Source organism: Balaenoptera acutorostrata, chromosome 1, assembly GCF_949987535.1.
Source record: "Balaenoptera acutorostrata chromosome 1, mBalAcu1.1, whole genome shotgun sequence".
Taxonomy (NCBI): Eukaryota; Metazoa; Chordata; class Mammalia; order Artiodactyla; family Balaenopteridae; genus Balaenoptera; species Balaenoptera acutorostrata.
In genome coordinates, this window is record NC_080064.1 from 167,244,091 (window position 1) to 167,252,155 (window position 8,065).

An 8,065-nucleotide genomic window follows, 5' to 3' on the forward strand; every position below is an offset into this window, starting at 1 on the left:
AAAAAGAGAAAAGGTATAATTAAATAATTAAAATCACAATGACAGTGGGGACATCATTATGACCCTTGCAGAAAAAAAAAGAATTATAAGGGCATACTATGAACAATTATACACCAACAAATTAGATAATCTACAGAAAATGGACAAATTCCTAGAAACACACAAATTACCAAAACTGACTCAAGAATAAATAGGAAATCTGAACAAACCTATAAAAAGTAAAGAGATTGAAGTAAGAGATCGAATCAGTGATCAAAAATCTCTCCAAAGGCAGGATCAGATGGCTTCTCTGGGTGAATTCTACAAAACCTTTAAAGAAGAATTAACACCTAATCCTTCTCAAACTCTACCAGGAAATAGAAGAGGGACTACTTCCTAAACTCATTTTACGAGTCTTTATGCTCCACATTAGGGGCTGAAATTCAACCTCTCAATAAAGTACAATACTGAAAGTTCCCAAAACAACGACAAACCTGGCTGGGCAGTCCTTTCTTGGGGATTCTGCAGAGATGACTCATACATCAGTTGAGTTTGTGATCCTCAAGGATCTTTACATTTTAAAGAACCTATTATTTAATCATTGTTTCTGTTACTTGTAATTCATTTCTCTAATTTATCGAAGGTCATTATTTGGATCATTATTTTGTCTGTCAAAATGCTGACCTGCCCCATTTCCATCTTGGGTTAATTTTCATTTAAATAGCTCTTTTTAAAATTTGTTTTTTCCTGTTTATCTATAGCCCAGTGATTTTTGACAAGGGGGCCAAGACCATTCACTGGGGGAAAGAACAGTCTCTGCAACAAATGGTGCTGGGACAACTGGATAACCACATGCCAGAGAATGAAGCTGGATCCGGACCTCACACCATATACAATAGTTAACTCAAAATGTATCAACAATCTAAATGTAAGTGTTAAAACCATAACACTCTTAGACGAAAACATAGAGGTAAATCTTCATGACTTTGGATTTGACAATAGATTCTTGACTATGACACCAAATGCACAAGCAATAAAAGAAAAAATTGATAAACTGGACTTCATCAAAATTAAAGCCATGTATGCGTTAAAGGACATTATCAGAAAGTGAAAAGACAACCTACAAAATGGGAGAAAATATTTGCAAATCATATATCTGATGGGGTCTGATATCCAGAATATATAGAGAACCACTTACAACAACAAAAAGATAACCCAATTAGAAATGGGCAAAGGACTTGAATAGACACTTCTCTGAAGATATACAAATGGTCAACAAGCACAGGAAAGACAATCAACATCACTAGTTAACAGGGAGATCCAAACCAAAACCTTCATACCCATTAGGAAGGCAATAAATAATAATTTTAAAATTTAATGGAAAATAACAAGTGATGGAGAATGTGGAGAAATTGGAACCCTCTGTTCATTGTTGGTAGGAGTGTAAAATGGTTCAGGCTCTGTGAAAAACCATTTGATGGTTCCTCAAAAAGTTAAAAATAGAATTTCTATATGATCTAGCAATTCAACTCCTAGGTATGTACCCCAAAGAACTGAAAACAAGTACTCAGACAAATATATGTACACACATGTCTACAGCAGCACTACTGACAATAGCCAAAAGGCGGAAACAGCACAAAGGCCCATCAGTGGATGAACAGATAAACAAATTGTGGTTTATACATGCAATGGAATATTATTCAGCCATAAAAAGGAATGAAGTGGTGCTCTTACTCCCTCTTGCGAGAACACCAGAATCACAACTGGCTGCTGGACAATCTTTGACAGGAAGACACTGGACTTCACCAAGGAGGATACCCCACGTCCAAGGACAGAGGAGAAGCCACAGTGAGACGGTAGGAGGGGCGCAATCAGAGTAAAATCAAATCCCATAACTGCTGGGTGGGTGACTCACAGACTGGCGAACACTTATACCACAGAAGTCCACCCACTGGAGTGAAGGTTCTGAGCCCCACGTCAGGCTTCCCAACCTGGGGGTCCGGCAACGGGAGGAGGAATTCCTAGAGAATCAGACTTTGAAGCCTAGTGGGAATTGATTGCAGGACTTCGACAGGACTGGGGGAAACAGAGACCCCACTGGAGGGCGCACATGGAATAGTGTGCGCATCGGGACCCGGGGGAAGGAGCAGTGACCCTGGGGGAGACTGAACCAGACCTACCTGCTAGTGTTGGAGGGTCTCCTGCAGAGGCGGGGGCTGGCTCTGTTTCACCGTGGGGATAAGGACACTGGCAGCAGAGGTTCTGGGAAGTACTCCTTGGCATGAGCACACCCAGAGTCTGCCGTTAGCCCCACCAAAGAGTCCAGGTAGGCTCCAGTGTTGGGTTGCCTCAGGCAAAACAACTAACAGGGAGGGAACCCAGCCCCACCCATCAACAGTCAAGTGGATTAAAGTTTTACAGAGCTCTGACCACCACAGCAACAGTCAGCTCTACCCACCACCAGTCCCTCCCATCAAGCCTCTTAGATAGCCTCAACCACCAGAGGGCAGACAACAGAAGCAAGAAAAACTACAATCCTGCAGCCTGTGGAACAAAAACCACATTTACAGAAAGATAGACAAGATGAAAAGGCAGAGGGCTATATACCAGATGAAGAAACAAGAAAAAACCCCAGAAAAACAACGAAATGAAGTGGAGATAGGCAACCTTCCAGAAAAAGAATTCAGAATAATGATAGTGAAGATGATCCAGGACCTCGGAATAAGAATGGAGGCAAAGACTGAGAAGATGCAAGAAATGATTAACAAAGACCTAGAAGAATTAAAGAACAAACAAACAGAGATGACCAATACAATAACTGAAATGAAAACTACACTAGAAGGAATCAATAGCAGAATAACTGAGGCAGAAGAACGGATAAGTGACCTGGAAGACAGAATGGTGGAATTCACTGCTGTGGAACAGACTAAAGAAAAAAGAATGAAAAGAAATGAAGACAGCCTAAGAGACCTCTGGAACAACATTAAACACAACAACATTCACATTATAGGGGTCCCAGAAGGAGAAGAGAGAGAGAAAGGACCAGAGAAAATATTTCAAGAGATTATAGTCAAAGACTTCCCTAACATGGGAAAGGAAATAGCCACCCAAGTCCAGGAGGCACAGAGAGTCCCATACAGGATAAGCCCAAGGAGAAACACACGAAGACACATAGTAATCAAAGTGGCAAAAATTAAAGACAAAGAAAAATTATTGAAAGCAGCAAGGGAAAAATGACAAATAACATACAAGGGAACTCCCATAAGGTTAACAGCTGATTTCTCAGCAGAAACTCTACAAGCCAGAAGGGAGTGGCATGATATACTTAAAGTGATGAAAGGGAAGAACCTACAACCAAGATGACTCTACCCCGCAAGGATCTCATTTAGATTTGATGGAGAAATCAAAAGCTTTACAGACAAGCAAAAGCTAAGAGAATTCAGCACCACCAAACCAGCTCTACAACAAATGCTAAAGGAACTTCTCTAAGTGGGAAACACAACAGAAGAAAAGGACCTACAAAAACAAACCCAAAACAATTAAGAAAATGGTCACAGGAACATACATATCGATAATTACCTTAAACGTGAATGGATTAAATGCTCCAACCAAAAGACACAGGCTTGCTGAATGGATACAAAGACAAGACCCATCTATATGCTGTCTACAAGAGACCCACTTCAGACCTAGGGACACATACAGACTGAAAGTGAGGGGATGGAAAAAGATATTCCATGCAAATGGAAATCAAAAGAAAGCTGGAGTAGCTATACTCATATCAGATAAAATAGACTTTAAAATAAAGAACGTTACAAGAGACAAGGAAGGACACTACATAATGATCAAGGGATCAATCCAAGAAGAAGATATAACAATTATAAATATATATGCACCCAGCATAGGAGCACCTCAATACATAAGGCAACTGCTAACAGCTATAAAAGAGGAAATTGACAGTAACACAAAAATAGTGGGGGACTTTAACACCTCACTTACACCAATGGACAGATCATCCAAAATGAAAATAAATAAGGAAACACAAGCTTTAAATGACACAATAGACCAGATAGATTTAATTGATATTTATAGGACATTCCATCCAAAAACAGCAGATTACACGTTCTTCTCAAGTGCGCACGGAACGTTCTCCAGGATAGATCACATCTTGGGTCACAAATCAAGCCTCAGTAAATTTAAGAAAATTGAAATCACATCAAGCATCTTTTCTGACCACAACGCTATGAGATTAGAAATGAATTACAGGGAAAAAAACATAAAGAACACAAACGCATGGAGGCTAAACAATACGTTACTAAATAACCAAGAGATCACTGAAGAAATCAAAGGGGAAATCAAAAAATACCTAGAGACACATGACAATGAAAACACGACGACCTAAAACCTATGGGATGCAGCAAAAGCAGTTCTAAGAGGGAAGTTTATAGCTATACAAGCCTACCTAAAGAAGCAAGAAAAATCTCAAGTAAACAATCTAACCTTACACCTAAAGAAACTAGAGAAAGAAGAACAAACAAAACCCAAAGTTAGCAGAAGGAAAGAAATCATAAAGATCAGAGCAGAAATAAATGAAATAGAAACAAAGAAAACAATAGCAAAGATCAATAAAACTAAAAGCTGGTTCTTTGAGAAGATAAACAAAATTGATAAGCCATTAGCCAGACTCATCAAGAAAAAGAGGGAGAGGACTCAAATCAATAAAATCAGAAATGAAAAAGGAGAAGTTACAACAGACACCACAGAAATACAAAGCATCCTAAGAGACTACTACAAGCAACTCTATGCCAATAAAATGGACAACCTGGAAGAAATGGACAAATTCTTAGAAAGGTATAACCTTCCAAGACTGAACCAGGAAGAAACAGAAAATATGAACAGACCAATCACAAGTAAGGAAATTGAAACTGTGATTAAAAATCTTCCAACAAACAAAAGTCCAGGACCAGATGGCTTCACAGGTGAATTCTATCAAACATTTAGAGAAGAGCTAACACCTATCCTTCTCAAACTCTTCCAAAAAATTGCAGAGGAAGGAACACTCCCAAACTCATTCTATGAGGCCACCATTACCCTGATACCAAAACCAGACAAAGACACTACAAAAAAAGAAAAGTACAGACCAATATCACTGATGAATATAGATGCAAAAATCCTCAACAAAATACTGGCAAACAGAATCCAACAACACATTAAAAGGATCATACACCACGATCAAGTGGGATTTATCCCAGGGATGCAAGGATTCTTCAATATACGCAAATCAATCAATGTGATACACCATATTAACAAATTGAAGAATAAAAACCATATGATCATCTCAATAGATGCAGAAAAAGCTTTTGACAAAATTCAACACCTATTTATGATAAAAACTCTCCAGAAAGTGGGCACAGAGGGAACCTACCTCAACATAATAAAGGCCATATATGACAAACCCACAGCAAACATCATTCTCCATGGTGAAAAACTGAAAGCATTTCCTCTAAGATCAGGAACAAGACAAGGATGTCCACTCTCACCACTATTATTCAACATAGTTCTGGAAGTCCTAGCCACGGCAATCAGAGAAGAAAAAGAAATAAAAGGAATACAAATTGGAAAAGAAGAAGTAAAACTGTCACTGTTTGCAGATGACATGATACTATACATAGAGAATCCTAAAACTGTCACCAGAAAACTGCTAGAGCTAATTAATGAATTTGGAAATGTTGCAGGATACAAAATTAATGCACAGAAATCTCTTGCATTCCTATACACTAATGATGAAAAATCTGAAAGAGAAATTATGGAAACACTCCCATTTACCATTGCAACAAAGAGAATAAAATACCTAGGAATAAACCTACCTAGGGAGACAAAAGACCCGTATGCAGAAAACTATAAGACACTGATGAAAGAAATTAAAGATGATACCAACAGATGGAGAGATATACCATGTTCTTGGATTGGAAGAATCAATATTGTGAAAATGACTATACTACCCAAAGCAATCTACAGATTCAATGCAATCCCTATCAAATTACCAATGGCATTTTTTACAGAACTAGAACAAATCATCTTAAAATTTGTATGGAGACACAAAAGACCCCGAATAGCCAAAGCAGTCTTGAGGGAAAAAAACGGAGCTGGACGAATCAGACTCCCTGACTTCAGACTATACTACAAAGCTACAGTAATAAAGACAATATGATACTGGCACAAAAACAGAAACATAGATCAATGGAACAAGATAGAAAGCCCAGAGATAAACCCACGCACCTATGGTCAACTAATCTATGACAAAAGAGGCAAAGATATACAATGGAGAAAAGACAGTCTCTTCAATAAGTGGTGCTGGGAAAACTGGACAGCTACATGTAAAAGAATGAAATTAGAATACTCCCTAACACCATACACAAAAATAAACTCAAAATGGATTAGAGACCTAAATGTAAGACTGGACACTATAAAACTCTTAGAGGAAAACATAGGAAGAACACTCTTTGACATAAATCACAGCAAGATCTTTTTTGATCCACCTCCTAGAGTAATGGAAATAAAAACAAAAATAAACAAATGGGACCTAATGAAACTTCAAAGCTTTTGCACAGCAAAGGAAACCATAAACAAGACGAAAAGACAACCCTCAGAATGGGAGAAAATATTTGCAAACGAATCAACGGACAAAGGATTAATCTCCAAAATATATAAACAGCTCATTCAGCTCAATATTAAAGAAACAAACACCCCAATCCAAACATGGACAGAAGACCTAAATAGACATTTCTCCAAAGAAGACATGCAGACGGCCACGAAGCATATGAAAAGATGCTCAATATCACTAATTATTAGAGAAATGCAAATCAAAACTACAATGAGGTATCACCTCATACCAGTTAGAATGGGCATCATCAGAAAATCTACAAACAACAAATGCTGGAGAGGGTGTGGAGAAAAGGGAACCCTCTTGCACTGTTGGTGGGAATGTAAATTGATACAGCCACTATGGAGAACAGTATGGAGGTTCCTTAAAAAACTAAAAATAGAATTACCATATGACCCAGCAATCCCACTACTGGGCATATACCCAGAGAAAACCGTAATTCAAAAAGACACATGCACCCGAATGTTCATTGCAGCACTATTTACAATAGCCAGGTCATGGAAGCAACCTAAATGCCCATCGACAGATGAACAGATAAAGAAGATGTGGTACATATATACAACGGAATATTACTCAGCCATAAAAAGGAACAAAATTGAGTCATTTGTTGAGACGTGGATGGATCTAGAGACTGTCATACAGAGTGAAGTAAGTCAGAAAGAGAAAAACAAATATCGTATATTAATGCATGTATGTGGAACCTAGAAAAATGGTACAGATGAACCGGGCTGCAGGGCAGAAGTTGAGACACAGATGTAGAGAACAAACGTATGGACACCAAGGGGGGAAAATTGCGGTGGGGTGGGGATGGTGGTGTGCTGAATTGGGCGATTGGGGTTGACGTGTATAAAATTGATGGCTGATTAAAAAAAATTTAAAAATTAAAAAATAAATTAAAAAAGGAATGAAGTGCTGATACATGCCACCATGTGGATGAACCTTGAAAACATTTATGCTAACTGAAAGAAGCCAGATACAAAAGGTCACATATTGTTATGATTCCATTTATATGAAATATCCAAAAGAGGTAAATAGGTCGCCAGGGACTGAGGAGAGAAAGAGATGTGAAGAAACTGTTTAAATGGGTAGGAGATTTTATTTTGGAGTGATGGAAATGTTTCAGAATTAGATAGAGGTGGCTGGGATTGTACCATACCGTTAAGTATTAAATGCCATTGAACTGCACACTTTAAAATGGTTAAGTTGTGTGAATTTCACCTTTTTAAAGTGAAGCCACTCAGAAATATCAGATTATTGACAACTCACCCCTTGGACTCCAAATCCTGGAAACAACGTTCCAGGTCAATTCTCAGGTCATGGGTAGCAATTTCATCCCTGTTCAATTTTATCCCTGTTCAATTTTACCTGGTAGTTTTGAAGCTCTAGAATACAGACCAGGAAAACTCTCAAGATGTTAGCTCACCC